Raw genomic sequence first — 14,418 nt, forward strand, 5'->3', positions numbered from 1 at the left:
AAATGTGATCTGGAAAGGATTTTTTTAAAGTGGGTTTATGTCCTTTTTGGCTAAATTATGATGCATAAAGTCCTGAAAAGTTTTTCTGATCTATTATGGAAGTAAAAACAGTTTTGGTGATGGACCTCAGAGCATGTATTTTATGAGTTCTTACACTTGTTCAAAGAAGTCGGGGTACCAAAACTTTATTAAAGACATCCTTTCTCTCAAACATGCATTGGTAAATGGATTTAAATAGGTGTTAACAATGCCACCCCGTAAAAAAAAATCTGGATAAAAGTCTATTCCCCTCACTTCTTCATTTTCATTCTCATGACCTTTATGAGAAGTAAGTTTTACTTGTTCTACAATCACTATTAAGAGTCTTCCACGTTAAAAAGTCTAATTTAGAAAACAAGCATGAAAAAATCAAACCTCTCAGACTATTGTAAACATGTCCAACAAGAGACACTTACGTAGACAGTTAGCATTAATGGCACCCCAAATAATGTCTTTATATTGGCCTTTTTTTTGATTTTTCTCAACTTGCAGCGTGATAGAGTGTATGCATGCTTTTCCTAAAGGGGAAATATATCTGCACTGGATTAAATCTGTGGCAGATATGCCTGCATGAGCTGACAATCACAAGGCATATACAAGTCTGACATTGCTCAAATACATTTGCTAAGTGATTAGTAAAAATTGAGCCTGTGGCCATCATTTAGGCCTTGTGACTGGAAGACAGTTACATTGCACAAGTCTGATGTACAGGGAAAAGAGAACATTGTAAGGTTTTAAAAAAAGAACTGCAGTTATTAAGGAACAGCTTGATCAGGACACGCAGCTCCAAGTTCCATAACCTAATTCCATTTCTTTCCATTATGAATGCTCTAGTTTGTAGGAGGAAGTCTAGAGCACGTACAGTTATGCTGGAGAATGACTATGAGTTTCAGGAAAGTTAATATTTGATAGAGTTCAGAGAATTAAATATATTATCATGCAGATCTCCCCCATCTAGACTTTAAGGAGTGAGTGTAAAGTCCTGTGTTTAAAATTATTGCATCACCTTATTCTAGTAAACAGGGGGGGAAAATTACATTAGGTATTAAGGAAATATTCTACTCTCAGATACACTGGTATAGATCTAAAGGTTCTCTATCTAGAATCCTAGAAATTTACCCCTGTTTAGCGAAGAATTTGGCCCTAACTGTTCTTAAACCTTTAGTGAAATCCCAGCCGCATTGAAGTCAGTGGCAAAACTCACATAGGCTTTAACAGAGACAGGATCTCATCATTAATATCTTATCAGTATCTTCCTTCTCTGGTTAGTTGCAGAAAATGGAATGTAAGCTGGAGCATCACCAAAGAGATAAATAAAAGTTAAAAGGAGTTATTTAACTGCCAAAAATAGCATGTGAAAACAATAAGTGATCATGTAATTAGAGATTGTATCACAATGCATATGCAAAAAGGTGATGGTGAGGAGTGAATTTGATTGCACAGACAACCTTAATTCTGGTATTTTCTAACTTTAGTGTATTTTATTTTGCAACCTTACATTTCTTTTAGCATAGCATTTTGGAATAGGTTTGCAGTTAGATAAGGTCAATGAGTTTTGGGCAGCATACACCGAGGCATCACATCAGAGTAGAGAGAAATTAGTCCTCTTTTCTATGATTCTGTTAGGACTGACCCTGGAACACTGCATTCAGTTTTAGGCACTTTATTACCAGAAAAATATAGGCAAATTGGATGGATTTCTGATAGGAGCAAAATAAAGCACATAAATATCAGGGGTCTGAAGGATGTGACTTAAGAAAGATTAAATTGTCTGAATATGTAACAGCTTGGCTGATAGATGAGTAAGGAGAGCAGAACGGATATTTGAACATTTTGAATATTTTATGCAAATTATTTAATGAAAGTTCAATTACTACATATTTTAATTACTTGCTAGCTGTTATCTGAGTGGATAATGGAAAATTTATTCAAATAATTTATCTTAAAAAAATCATAAAATGTATCAAATGTGTTATTCAATTAATAATTTAATATATAAATGCATGGACACCAAGGTGGAAGAGGAATTGCTTAGGATGGTAAAATGGGTATTAATGAGAATTAAATTACGATAGGAAACTATTAGGATGAATGGGAGGAAGCGTTTCCAGACAGTGAGATCTGTCAGGGTGTGAAACCATCATCTAATGTATGTTGCAGAGCTACCCTCTCTTCAGATATTTAAAATTACATTGGACAAAACACTGGAAAATGTTCTGTAAGGAAAATGTTTTCATTAATAGGGAGATGAGCTGTATGATAACCCGATAAACCTTTTTCCATCTATGATTCAGATTACCCTGAAAATATGTCCTGCATACATCAACTAGAAGCAGAATATTGCTAGGTTCTGAAAGTGTGTGTGTGTGTGTACACCAAACAGATTATTTTAAGAATCCACTGTTTTCCATTTTACTAAGCTTTGTAGAAAGAGGCTTCTTATTTTATAGTTTATGTAAAACTGTAACACTTTTTCAAGTTGAATCCAGTAGTAAATTCTGTCAGCCTGTTTATTTTTATTTCAAATTCTCCACTGAGCTTTGTTCTTCTCTAGAACATAGAGTCCAAATATCTTACTAAGGAAATGTTTATAATCCAAGATAACAATACATAATGTTTCTAGTACAGTATAATATTAATGAGTTTATTAACCTCTCCAAACATTTGGCAACAAGACAGAATGGTTCTCCTAAATAATCTTTTCTGACACCCAGTGGATATTATTTCATTGTCTTTTGCACACTGCATATAACCAACTTACATGTACTACCATGTAAATAAAAGTGTAATTGTGGAAGGAATGTTATCTAACAGATGGAGCCAGGCTTGGTAGTCAGGACTCTTGGGTTGATACGGTGGAGAGTTTTTTGATGAGAGACAGAGTGAGTGAGGATTTGTTAAAACAAAAACTTTTTGTTGAAATGTACCACCACGCTATAGAGTCAAGCGCTGTCCACACTGGTGGACTGACTGACTAGGTACTGTAACTTACATCACTCGGCGGAGGTGTCTTTTTTTGCACCCCTGAACAACATAAGTCAATCTAACCTAAGTGGTAATGTAGATTTCCCGATTTCACCTACCAATTATCAAGTGTAAACTCCTCAGGAACTATTACAGCCTAACCATGGAGTCACAAACAGTCCCCTCGGGTACTCTGGTTTATCTTGCCTGCCAGGTATCCATATCTTTGTGATCCCTTACACCAAGAATCACAGCAACATTCAGGTTACTCCCAGTTCCACAGGACCTCCACAATCACTTAACCCAGGTCAATTGAACCTCAGATCTCACACCAAGGACAATGCTTCTGGCAATCCTATAATAAACTGTCTAAAGATGTATTAAATAGGAAAAGGTAATGAGAGTTTTTTACAGAGTTCAAGAAGGTAAATGGACACACAAATGAGTCACAATCTTAAGTTTCAAAAAGTAATAAAAACTTCTATAATAAGCAAGCTCTGTGTGTCCTTTAGGGCTAACCCAGGCTAAGCATTGGGGAATCATTTGCTTATGCCTAGCAAACCTTGCCCCCAAAGTCCAAGCAACACAGAAATACAGTTCCTTCTTGTTAGGGGTTTTTATCCCCCTCTTGAGCTACAAGCTCAGCTGATGGAAGAAATCCTCTTCCATGATTCCTCTTCAAGGGGTGGAGAACAACAAACATCTGTTGTCCTCTCTATCACCCCACAATAGTCCACCTGGTGTTGATGTCTTTTTCCTGTTGGGCAGTACATAACACTATCTTGGAGATTAGCACTTCACACTAGTTAATGTCTCTCTCCAGTCTGGTGTTTTACACAGTCACCAAGACTTACAATACAAATGCTCAAATGTTACCTTACAAAGTGAGATTAACACATGCACAAACTCACTAGCATTCCATGAAGTCTAAAAACTAAACACATTCTTATCATTCTAATACCTATTGTAACAATACTAAAAACCAGGTGAGCCAGACTGATTCTAGCTATGCATTTGTCAGAGTTAGGCTGAGACATGGGGACCTTGGCAGGAGCTGGCATGTTATCATAGAGTCACCTTGTTCAGGGAAAACCTGGAGGAGAGTGAGCACCACCGTCTGCCCACAAGAACTTCTTTCTTCCCACTGCAGAAGATTCCACTTCCTTTTTATTGGTGTCCCCCACTAAGGAGAGACAGCTGTCAGTTCCTCCTCCTAGAAGCTGAATAAGCCACAGCAGCCATTGTTTAGCACCAGGCCTGGCAGCTCAGGTAGTCTTTAAGAATCAGTCATCTACTTTCTATCCCATATTGGGATCAAATCCCTAGTTTTGAAAGCTTTATCCTAAATATGTTGTGATTCAGGGGGATGGCACAGGGTTAAAGAGAATTCCTGTTCAGGATGCATTTACCATTTTTTGGTGACCATTATGTTTAAAAACCTACTTTTCTTTAAAAATAGTTTGCTTGATTTTTATTTTTTTTAAATTTCATTGACATTAAACCAAAACTTTTTCTCAGGATCCTGGCCAATGCAGATCAACCCCAGGATTTCTTGGTTACAAAGTTCCTTAAAGCCACTTTTCTCTCCCTCCCCGCTCCTCAAGCTTTGCACCTAGGGCAGCTCAGCTGGACCAGTGAATCAGAGAATCATAGAAATACAGGGCTGGAAGGGGCCTCGAGAAGTAACCAAGTGGCAGGTGCAAGTAAACCTAGTCTATCCCTGATGTGTTTTTGTCCAACCTTTTTTTCAAAACCTCCAGTGATGCAGATTCCACAACCTCCCTTGGGAGCCTATTCCAGAGTTTAACTACCCTTATAGATAGAAAGTTTTTCCTAATATCAAACCTAAATCTCCTTTGCTGCACATTAAAAACATTATTTCTTGTCCTACCTTCAGTGTACACGGAGACCAATTGATCACTGTCATCTTTATAACAGCCCTTAATATATCTGATAACTGTTATCATATCCACCTGTCAGTCTTATTTTCCTCAAGATGAAGCATGCCCAGTTTTGGGTTTGTTTTTTTTTAACCTTTCCTCATAGGTCAGGTTTTCTAAACCTTTTATCATTTTTGTTGCTCTCCTTTCTCCAATTTGTCCACTTCTTTCCTAAATTGCAGCACCCAGAATTGGACACAGTATTCCAGCTGAGACATCACCAGCACAGAGAAAACAAGACAAGTAGCTCCTGTCTAACATACAACACTCCTGTTACTACACCCCAGAACATTAGCTTTCTTCGCAGCTGCCTCATATTTGTGATCTACATAACCCTCACATCCTTTTCTGCAGCACTCCCACCTAGCCAATTATTCCTCACATCATAGGTGTGCATTTGATTTTTGCTTCTTAAGTGTAGTACTTTATACTTGTCTTTATTGAATTTCATCTTGTTGTTGCAGAACAATTCTCCAATTTGTCAAAGTTATTTTGAATTCTAATTGTGTCTTCCACAGTGCTTACAACCTCTCCCAGCTTGGTGTCATCCACAAATTATATAAGCACACTCCCCACTCCACTATTCAAGTCATCAGTACCAGACCCAAGACTGACCCCTGCAAGACTCCATGACGTAAGCCCTCCCCGTTTGACAGCGAACCATTGATAACTACTCTTCAAGCATGGTCTTTCTACCAGTTGTGCACTTATCTTATAGTAATTTCATCTAGAATAAAAAGCACTTGTTCAGAAGACGCTGTGTTCCACCATCCTACTAATAATGAGCTAAAATGCCAGCAGCTCTGCTTGATTGTGACATCTTGTTAGCCCTTTAGCTAACACACATGAATTTAGATTTTTTCTTCCGTTCACCATGTACTTACACAGTGCTCAAATGCTCTTGTACTTTGTAAGCAATTATAATTAGAGCTAGACCTCAGCCAAGCTGCATGTTTTGAACAACCCTCACATTTGTGGACTCTGCTTCCAAACTCAGGCCTATATTTGACCTTTGCCAGTTTGCCCCACCTCAACAATCATCTGAGTCAAACATTTATCCCTCCTCAACTTTGGGAACAAGTGTTGCTTTCGGGTGTTTCTAATGTTGTGGTGTTAGCCTATCCCTGCTTGTTACTTTGGATATTTAATATCTCTGAATAAAGTTGTGTGTCTTTTTTGAGGTTTTACTAATTCTAATATTTTGTGCACTTCAAGAACGATGACAATATGTAAATGTGGCAGAAAGCAAATATGTTCAAAGTTTTTTTTTTTTAAATCCTCTTACAAAGTAGCTTTTCTCTTTTTTTTTTTTTTGGTAAAGATAATTTCCCCCTACATTAAGTTTTTGCTTTGGGTTCAAAAACTGCCATTTAAAGGCACAAAAAGCTATATCAGACTTTGTCAATATTTATTTTCTCTGCAAATACTTGAAAAGGCTCTTTGTGTTACAACTTTAAACATTCAACGTAAAGCAGCACGGAGTTTCTCTAATGACATCCGGCCCTTTGGAAAGGAGACAGATTTGATGGAAAGGAGACAGATTTGATAAAAAGGGGTGGCTTACTATCACAAGGAAACAATCTAGATTTTATGTCTCATTAACTTTTGTGCATGAGAATGTGAGAATTAAGTCCACGTGGGGGGGGGTGGAGTTCAGCTCCATGTAATTGTATTTGATCAAAAACAAAGGAATATTAAAGCCATTTGCTTTGCATTTAAAAATAAATGCTGATAGCACATTTATTAAGTTTATTTTATGCATATCACCATTACTAATTATGTGTAATTATTAGAGGCACTATGTAAACATTTACATTCTAACTATCTTCTTGCACAATTTAATTGTGGTTAAATCCTGTTATTTCCTAAAAGCCCTTACATCCTTCTACTAGCTGTTATACAAATATACACTGCAAAATACTGTACTAAGTTAATTTCATTTTAAAGTTAACTTTAATGTTAAATACAAGCATTTGATTGGACTTGAAAGGTACCATTGTTTATAAAATGTGTCAATCATGCTTTACCCCTTTGGGAAGGACTATCTATGAATATAAATCCTATACATTCAGTTTTGTTTGTGTGTGTGTCAAAGCGTCTGAAACAAACTAAGGGTCCCTATAACCAAAAACAAGGGAAAAAATTGTTATCTGGAGCACAGCACAGAGCAACCAAGTCAAGAAAGCTCATAATGGGGAAGTGCATGTGTTAGTTTATCTTCTGTTGAATACACATGAGGAAAAAAGTGTATTTTATTTTCCTTTGAAGGAGACATTCGGAATATCACCCAAGACTTTCAGTAAGGTTTTGTCACTTTCATGCATATAGAAGAGCACCTTGCTACATGAAATTAATGGGATGACTCAGTGTGCCAACTGATGTAGAAAGATTCAACTAATCAGCATGGACAAGGCTGGCAGAATTGTCCAATATAAAAAACAGATTTAGGAATTTCCCTGTTTGTATTGGGTTTCTTTAAATCGGTAACATACATCTAAAGAATCCTTCATTTAATCACAAATTATATACCCATGTCCTCTTATTGGATCTATAATTGAAAATAATGCACTTTGACTTTGCCAGAATTCAGCAGAAATATATTTAATACATTTATGAAATTTTAAACAAAAAGAAAGTATTTGCAGTTAGTGTTATAATTTATACAAGTTGTTTTCCCTATTATGTGCACCTGTTCTTTAAAAAGAGAAAAAACAAAGCAGTCTCATTGTATGTCTTTATAGATTTATTGTAGATTAGACATCACTTAGCATTCTCCCAACCAAATGTTAAAATTGGATCTGTTACCAATGAATTAATTCGCGTTTGTTCCTAATAACCAATGAGAGCAGAATGAAATAAAGAAAACAGGATGGACTAGGGAAAGTATCTTGTTCTCTTTTATTTCTGTGAATTAGTACCAGATTTACTGTTCTTCAAACATAGCCAAATGACAGACACACATTTCTGATCCATACTGATTTTCTACATAAAGTCAGATCTGGAAAGGCCACCTCAAAAATTAGGTAGACTATCTTCATCCCACTCAGTTTTCAAACTAATACATATTTTGCTAATAGTTTTGGTTTATGTGGGCATTTGCCCACTAGGAATTCTACAGAACCTACTAGATCATTTAACAAAGTTCACAAAACATCCATCTAAGGCTTATCTGTACAAAGGAAATTACCTGCTGATTTGGTCTCCATGGGATCCAGGGTAACTGAAATGGTACTAAAAATTGTCAGCAACCATAGCCTTGCCTTTACTAAGGCTCCCATCATTACTAACGTCAGTTCAGTGAAAACAAAGCTAATGTAAGTAGTAAACTGTGTGGTGGATTTGAACTAGAGATCTAAATGGTGAAAGGATTTGCATCTGGTTACCAATCATGAGCCATCCATCCCCCTGTAAATTTAGATTTCAAATAAAACATTGTTAGCCTTTCCAATAACAAAAATCAACACTAAGAGGCTCCTTGTTTGCTTACTATGTCACTGACAATCATTTATAACCACTTTTTAAGAGAAGTGGGTGCTTTGCTAGCATTGTCCATATACTATTTGAGGTTATACATTTAATTTCCCTTCAGTTCCAAAGCCATAATAGCATCCATTAAAGATAAGTTAATTCATTGTTTATTTGCAAATGGACTGCATGGTAACAGACTTTGCTGAAAATCTATGTAGAAGAGCAGTGTACAAATATAAGTTGCAGCCAACCAATGAAAGGAAAGTTTTGGGAATTAGGTTATTTTAATTTTTATGGTGCTCGAAAGAGTCCTTAAACTTGGCCTGACCCATGATTTCACACTGTTTGTTAAGAACAAACAGGGTGCTACTCCACATATACACTAACTTATAAATACAATGGAGTGATCTTTTCATTGTTATATAATTTGGAAGAGAATTCTAGGTCAGCCAAAACAGGAAGCAATTAATGTCATAAGCAGAGAAACTATGTCCCTTAAAGCAGCTTCCTATGCATTGCCAAGACACTGTGACACATGGGTAACAATCTGTTTCTAGACAAGAGTTTAATAATTGCCTAATTTGCTAATTTAATTACATTCATTTTATCAGTGTGAAATGCTATAGATTCATTTAAGGAGATTTCTTGTGATCATAGTCTCACTCCAAATGTCCATAGTTGTGAAAAGTATGAACTGTAAAATTGCTTGTTAATCAAGATAAGCTTCTGAATGTTAATGTAAAGAAAGTACAAGGTTGAGTCTGTTTTATTCTCTCTATTTAGAATATTACAAAACATAATGCTCCTTAATCTATGTCAACTAGGTGTAAATTCTAGAATGAGCTATTGGACAGCAAGTGATAAGGAAAGTAAATCCATATGAACCTCTCACCTACTGGAATACGTAGCAATTACTTTGGTCAGAGGGTGATTTTAGCTTTCCATTTTGTTCCGTGACTTAAATCAGGAACAGAGCTGGTTGAATTATTCATTGCGAAATACACAATCTGTTGAATTGAACCATTTCCCCCCCAAGCCTGTTGAGTACTGTCCACTGAGGGTATGTCTGCACTTTGAGTGGAGGGTGTAATTCCCATCCTGAGTAGAGATATCCACGCTAGCTCTTATCAAGCTAGCTCACTAAATAAAATAAATAAATAAAAGTCAAGCTTAACCACAGTGGCATGAGTGGTGGGAGGGGCAAGCAGCTCTAAGTATGTGCCAGATACTTACTCAGGGCAGCTGTCCACTCCCACTACCAAGACTACTCTCTCTTTTTTTGTCCACTAACTTGATTAGTGCTAGTGCAACTACGTCTCCTCAAGCTGGGAATAACACCTCCAGCTCAAAGTATAGATGTACCCTTAGACTACTTGCTATTCATTTTTAGAGAAAGGATGGCCCAGTGGTTGGTGTACTAACCCGGGACTGGAGAACCCAGACTCAATTCTTTGCTCTGCCACAAGCTTCCTCTGTGACTTTGGACAACTCAGTGCCCCAGTTTCCCAACTTCAAAATGGAACTTCCCTACCTCTGAGGGGTGTTCTGAGGAGAGATGCATAAAAGATTGCAAGATGCTCATAGTCTATGTTATAGAGGGCCACACTGCTTCCTTATAGATGCTGATGTGTGATTATCCTGCTGCAAGTGGTCCTCCGATATATAGGGGGTCATGGATAGCAGACTTGTTCCTAGGCCACTCCATCTCACTGATTCTAAAGGAGAGGGATGTGATTAGAGTGACCCTAATATTTTGGTGATCCCCACCTACCAGAACAACCCCTTGAGTCCATTAGTGTCTAGCACAACATAGAGCAGGCTTCAGGCTTCTAAGATGCTGGGACACAGCCAGTCCTAGGATTGGAAGAGCACAAAAGGAAGCTTAAAGCCACTTTTATCCTGCCACCCCCCGAGCCATGCCAAGCAATCCTCAAGCTCAGCTCAGTATCTGGGCCCATTATATTCATTACATATATATTATATTGGGGTAGTATCTAGTCACCATTAGAGTCAAGGCCTTCTGGAACAGGAATCACTTTTCCTCTTTACCCCATCAGTTTTAAGCAGATTACACCAAAGTAATTGAATCTAGGTAATAATATGAAGGAGCACATAGCTGGAGAAATTTTACTACATTGCTATTGGGGGAAATCCTTGTTATAATACATAAAACATTCATATGTCACCTATAGGAAGAAAGTTTGGGCTCAGCCTAATCTCTGCCCAGAGTGATTTCCACCCAAATCATCTTTATGTGAGCTGTGAACATGGAACAGAATTCAACCATAACCCAAGATTGGCCCATTATATTATATTATATTAGCATGTTAAATGAATTCAATGCATATTTATATTGACAGAAGTAGTCTAATTATAAGACTTATGCTAAAAATATTAGCAAATACATTACAGATAAATATTTCTTAATAAAGAATCAATGAGAAATGAATTGTTACCAATGAAAAATTACAATACTATCATTTACTATTAGGGATCACACTTCATTGATATCACCGCTGATAATATCGTGTAAGTGTCATGCATAAAACTTCATTTGAAAATATGAACTGTCTGTGAGTAAAGAACCCAGTAAATCACAACCAATGAAATCAAATATCAGAGAGATCAAATTTTTAAAGGAATTATGATTCATTGACTGTAAGTGAGCTAGTAATGAGGTTCAGAGGAGTGATAACACAGTAGGTAGAAAGAGTTAACACTGCCCATGTGTCTGTAATGCTTTGCCAGCTATTGGCAATGCTTTCAGCTACTTTGGCATACCTCCTTAAACCATTCTCATGTGAAGACAGAGCAGGCTTTCTGTAAAACAATATTATTTTTAGAAATGCATGTTCTATTGCTCCACAGTAAATATATTAAAACATGAAGAAAGACAATATTGAGTATTTTATCCAGAGAAATACCAAGTACTCTGGTTTGAGAGCTTCACAAGCATTGCAATCTTGTATTAAATTGAAAATAAATAAGATTTGAGGAGTATTCTGTATTATTAAGTTTGATCTACACATTAATTTGGAAGCCATCTCAAACAGTGGAATTTGTATGGGGCCTTATTTGCACATATAAAACTATGTAACAGTTCCTTGGATACTAATATGAACTCAAAGAAAAAAAGTCATTCAGAAAGATCTGAGAAAGCTCATCCAACCTCACAACAACCTGGCCCTATGATGGTCCCAGAAGCCATTCTACAGCCAACAGTGCAGTAAGCTGCTGAGCCAGCCCCTAAACAAGCCAAGGAATGAGAAGTGCTACTAGAAAAATATAAAAGGCTTACAGGAATTTATGAACTGGAAAGCTTATTTCTTATAATAATTAACAATGTATCACCATACCTTAATCATTCACAGGTGCTTCTGCCATATGTAAGGTGTTGAAAGAGTAGGAATAACTTGCTGTGTTTAGGAACAGGCACTGCAACTAAATGCCAGCCAACTGGGATATCACCAGTAAAGATTCTTACAATGGTTGAGGAAAAATTTTGAAGGCTTACAGTAAGCCTTCCCTCCCCCCGAAGACTGACTGGAGATTAATGAAATTAATATTGTATAACTTTTAGACACGCATTACAATAGTAAAAGAAAAGTAACAACATATCTAAAATTACAGCAAAAAAAATCACTGTAAGAATAATATGGGTATGGCCAACTGGTGACTTTGTATGTAATTTTTATGCGCTCTCTGTAAAAGTTTAATGTAAAGCACTTTTCCCTGAACAAAGTTCTGTAGAGGCAGGACTTCAGGATAAATAAAATAAAAATACTAGTATATTTGGCAAAGAAGGTATGATGAGGAAAAATTAACTCAGTTCATTGGTTTTACTTAATAATTTACTTGTAATAAAGAGCAAATATTGAATAGGGTATCTTGTTCCCAATTAGCCCTTTCAAGTATATACGTTTGAGACACTAATAAAAAACAATAATTCCAATATGTATATAAACAGAAACATTAGCAGAACAGAAGGAAGAACACATGCACCATTAAGTATGTTATAAACAAACACTTTCATAGAGGTAAAAAGAGAATCAGAGACGTGCAAACATTCAGAAATACACACTGGCTAAGGGAAACATAAAATAACTATCCATGGATTGAAAAATGAGAGATCAAACTCTTACGGTGCATAAGGAGCCAGCATTACAGTTAGCCCATGTATCACTCACTTCTATAAAGCTGCTATCGCAACTGAAGTAACTTCTCAGCAGCTGAGATCTGCCTGGGTGTTCCTTTTCTTCCCTTTCATCATTTATCCCAGATTGCTGAATGGAAAGGAGACAGAAAGGCCACCACAAAAAGAGAATGTTGAGCTTTGAATTATTCTCATGTTATCTTCCCCACCATACAAATTACTTAAATGACAAGGATGAGAGACGCTGATATGAAGTGTCATGCCAGAGATCTATGAATGTGTGCACTATTATGTTTTGGAAAGTATAGATAAAATTGACTGTAAATGAATTATATGAGTAGAAACACTTCTTCCTCCCCTGAATGGAACTTGCCTATTTACTGGTAGTGTTCATTTTTAGTTCTGCCTTAAGAACTCATTGGTCCAAATTCCATCCCTGATGTAGTTCCATTGAACTCAATGGGCTTATTCTGCACATGAGTAAGTCTTTGAAGTGTCAAGACCTTTATTTGAAAGGCCTCAGCTCTGCCCAGCTACAAGAGTTTTAAAAGTTTGTACTTTCTAATGTTTTTACTTCCACACAGAGGTCAATTAAAAAGAAAAGTAGTAAAAAAAAAAATTCAAAACCCACACTTCCTGCACAGTTTTCCATTTAATGGGCTGATTTAAAATACAGGTCAACTTTTAGATCTGCCGAGTTCAATCCCATCTGACTTGTACTGATGGCAGGAGAGGGATGGGCAATTATGACCACTTTTGATCTTAAAATATATAATTACAAAAATAATTAATTCAACATGGTTGATATTAAAGGCAGAAAAAGAGGTTCCAGGGGAGAAGAAAGAAACCTCAATTATTAGAACTTGACTGGAAATTATTTTCTCGTTCTGTGAGACTAAGATTTTAAAATTTTCTCTTGTCCTCAAATTGGGCATAAAGTAGAAATCTTGAAAATTTTCATGATTCCCCCAAAAAGGAGCAAGAATCCAGATTGGGTCAACTGAAATGTATTTAATAGTTTCAAAATGTTTCGTGTTTATTTTACCTTTATTTCAGTCTAACTTTTTTAAAGTATAAATTAACCGTTTTTTAAACAAAATGTCTTAAATTAAAACAATGAAATTTTGTTTAGCAAGTGCTGAAACAGGGAATTCAGACCATTTTCAATTTTTTTCCCCAAAACAGGAAATCCATCAAAAACAATATTTTAATTGAAACTGCATTGTTTGCAAGAACTGACATTTTCCAACAAAGATGTAAGAGCTGTATTGACTAGGACTATGAAATTACACAAATATATTTTATATTACTCCATGTATTTGAAACTGCACTGCTCTGCAAATATTGAAATAACCTGTTATATTTGTGGCATGGTGTTAAATGAAATTTAAAATGAATGCTCTTTTCCTCTTATTCCAGATTTAAGTCCTGATTCTGCAACGCACATGGGTAGACCCATACCATCACAGAGCACCTCTGATTTGATTGAGGGCACCACACACATCTAGTTGCAGGATCACAGCCAAAATAAAGTGATCTTTGTGGATCAGATATGTATTAAGCTTGAAGTCTTAAAGATTACCTGTTTTCAGCTGTTTTATTTTTGAACAAAGAAAATCTGTAAAGACAAGACAAAAAAACCCCAAACACAATTAAAAGCAGAAAAAGAGTATTTTCCCCCTGACTCATTTAACTCAAAAATGGCTCACCACATTTTCTTTTATTTTCCTTAAATATTCACCATTGGATTAAGTCCAATCACATGAATTTTCAGGGCATAAGGAGATAGTTTTTAGAAAGTCTAGGAGTGGAAAACAAATTGTTGCAATGACATTTAGTTGATAACTTTAACTG

The 14,418-nt window shown here is 36.2% G+C and overlaps 1 long non-coding RNA gene across 1 annotated transcript in view; it reads right to left on the minus strand.

Moving 5' to 3' along the window:
- The window catches only part of LOC137160547 (uncharacterized), a 76,907-nt gene extending 62,726 nt beyond the window's left edge, over nt 1-14,181 (minus strand). Inside the window, exons 1-2 of the long non-coding RNA XR_010921917.1 lie at nt 14,147-14,181; nt 12,599-12,694 (exon numbers count right to left, since the gene is read on the minus strand). This is a non-coding gene — a long non-coding RNA (uncharacterized lncRNA). The remainder of the gene's footprint in view (nt 1-12,598; nt 12,695-14,146) is intronic.
- Nucleotides 14,182-14,418: the final 237 nt, after the last annotated feature.

This window comes from Emydura macquarii, unplaced genomic scaffold (genome assembly GCF_026122565.2).
Source record: "Emydura macquarii macquarii isolate MOO-44397 ecotype Brisbane River unplaced genomic scaffold, CSIRO-AGI_Emac_v2 contig_2205, whole genome shotgun sequence".
Lineage (NCBI taxonomy): Eukaryota > Metazoa > Chordata > Testudines > Chelidae > Emydura > Emydura macquarii.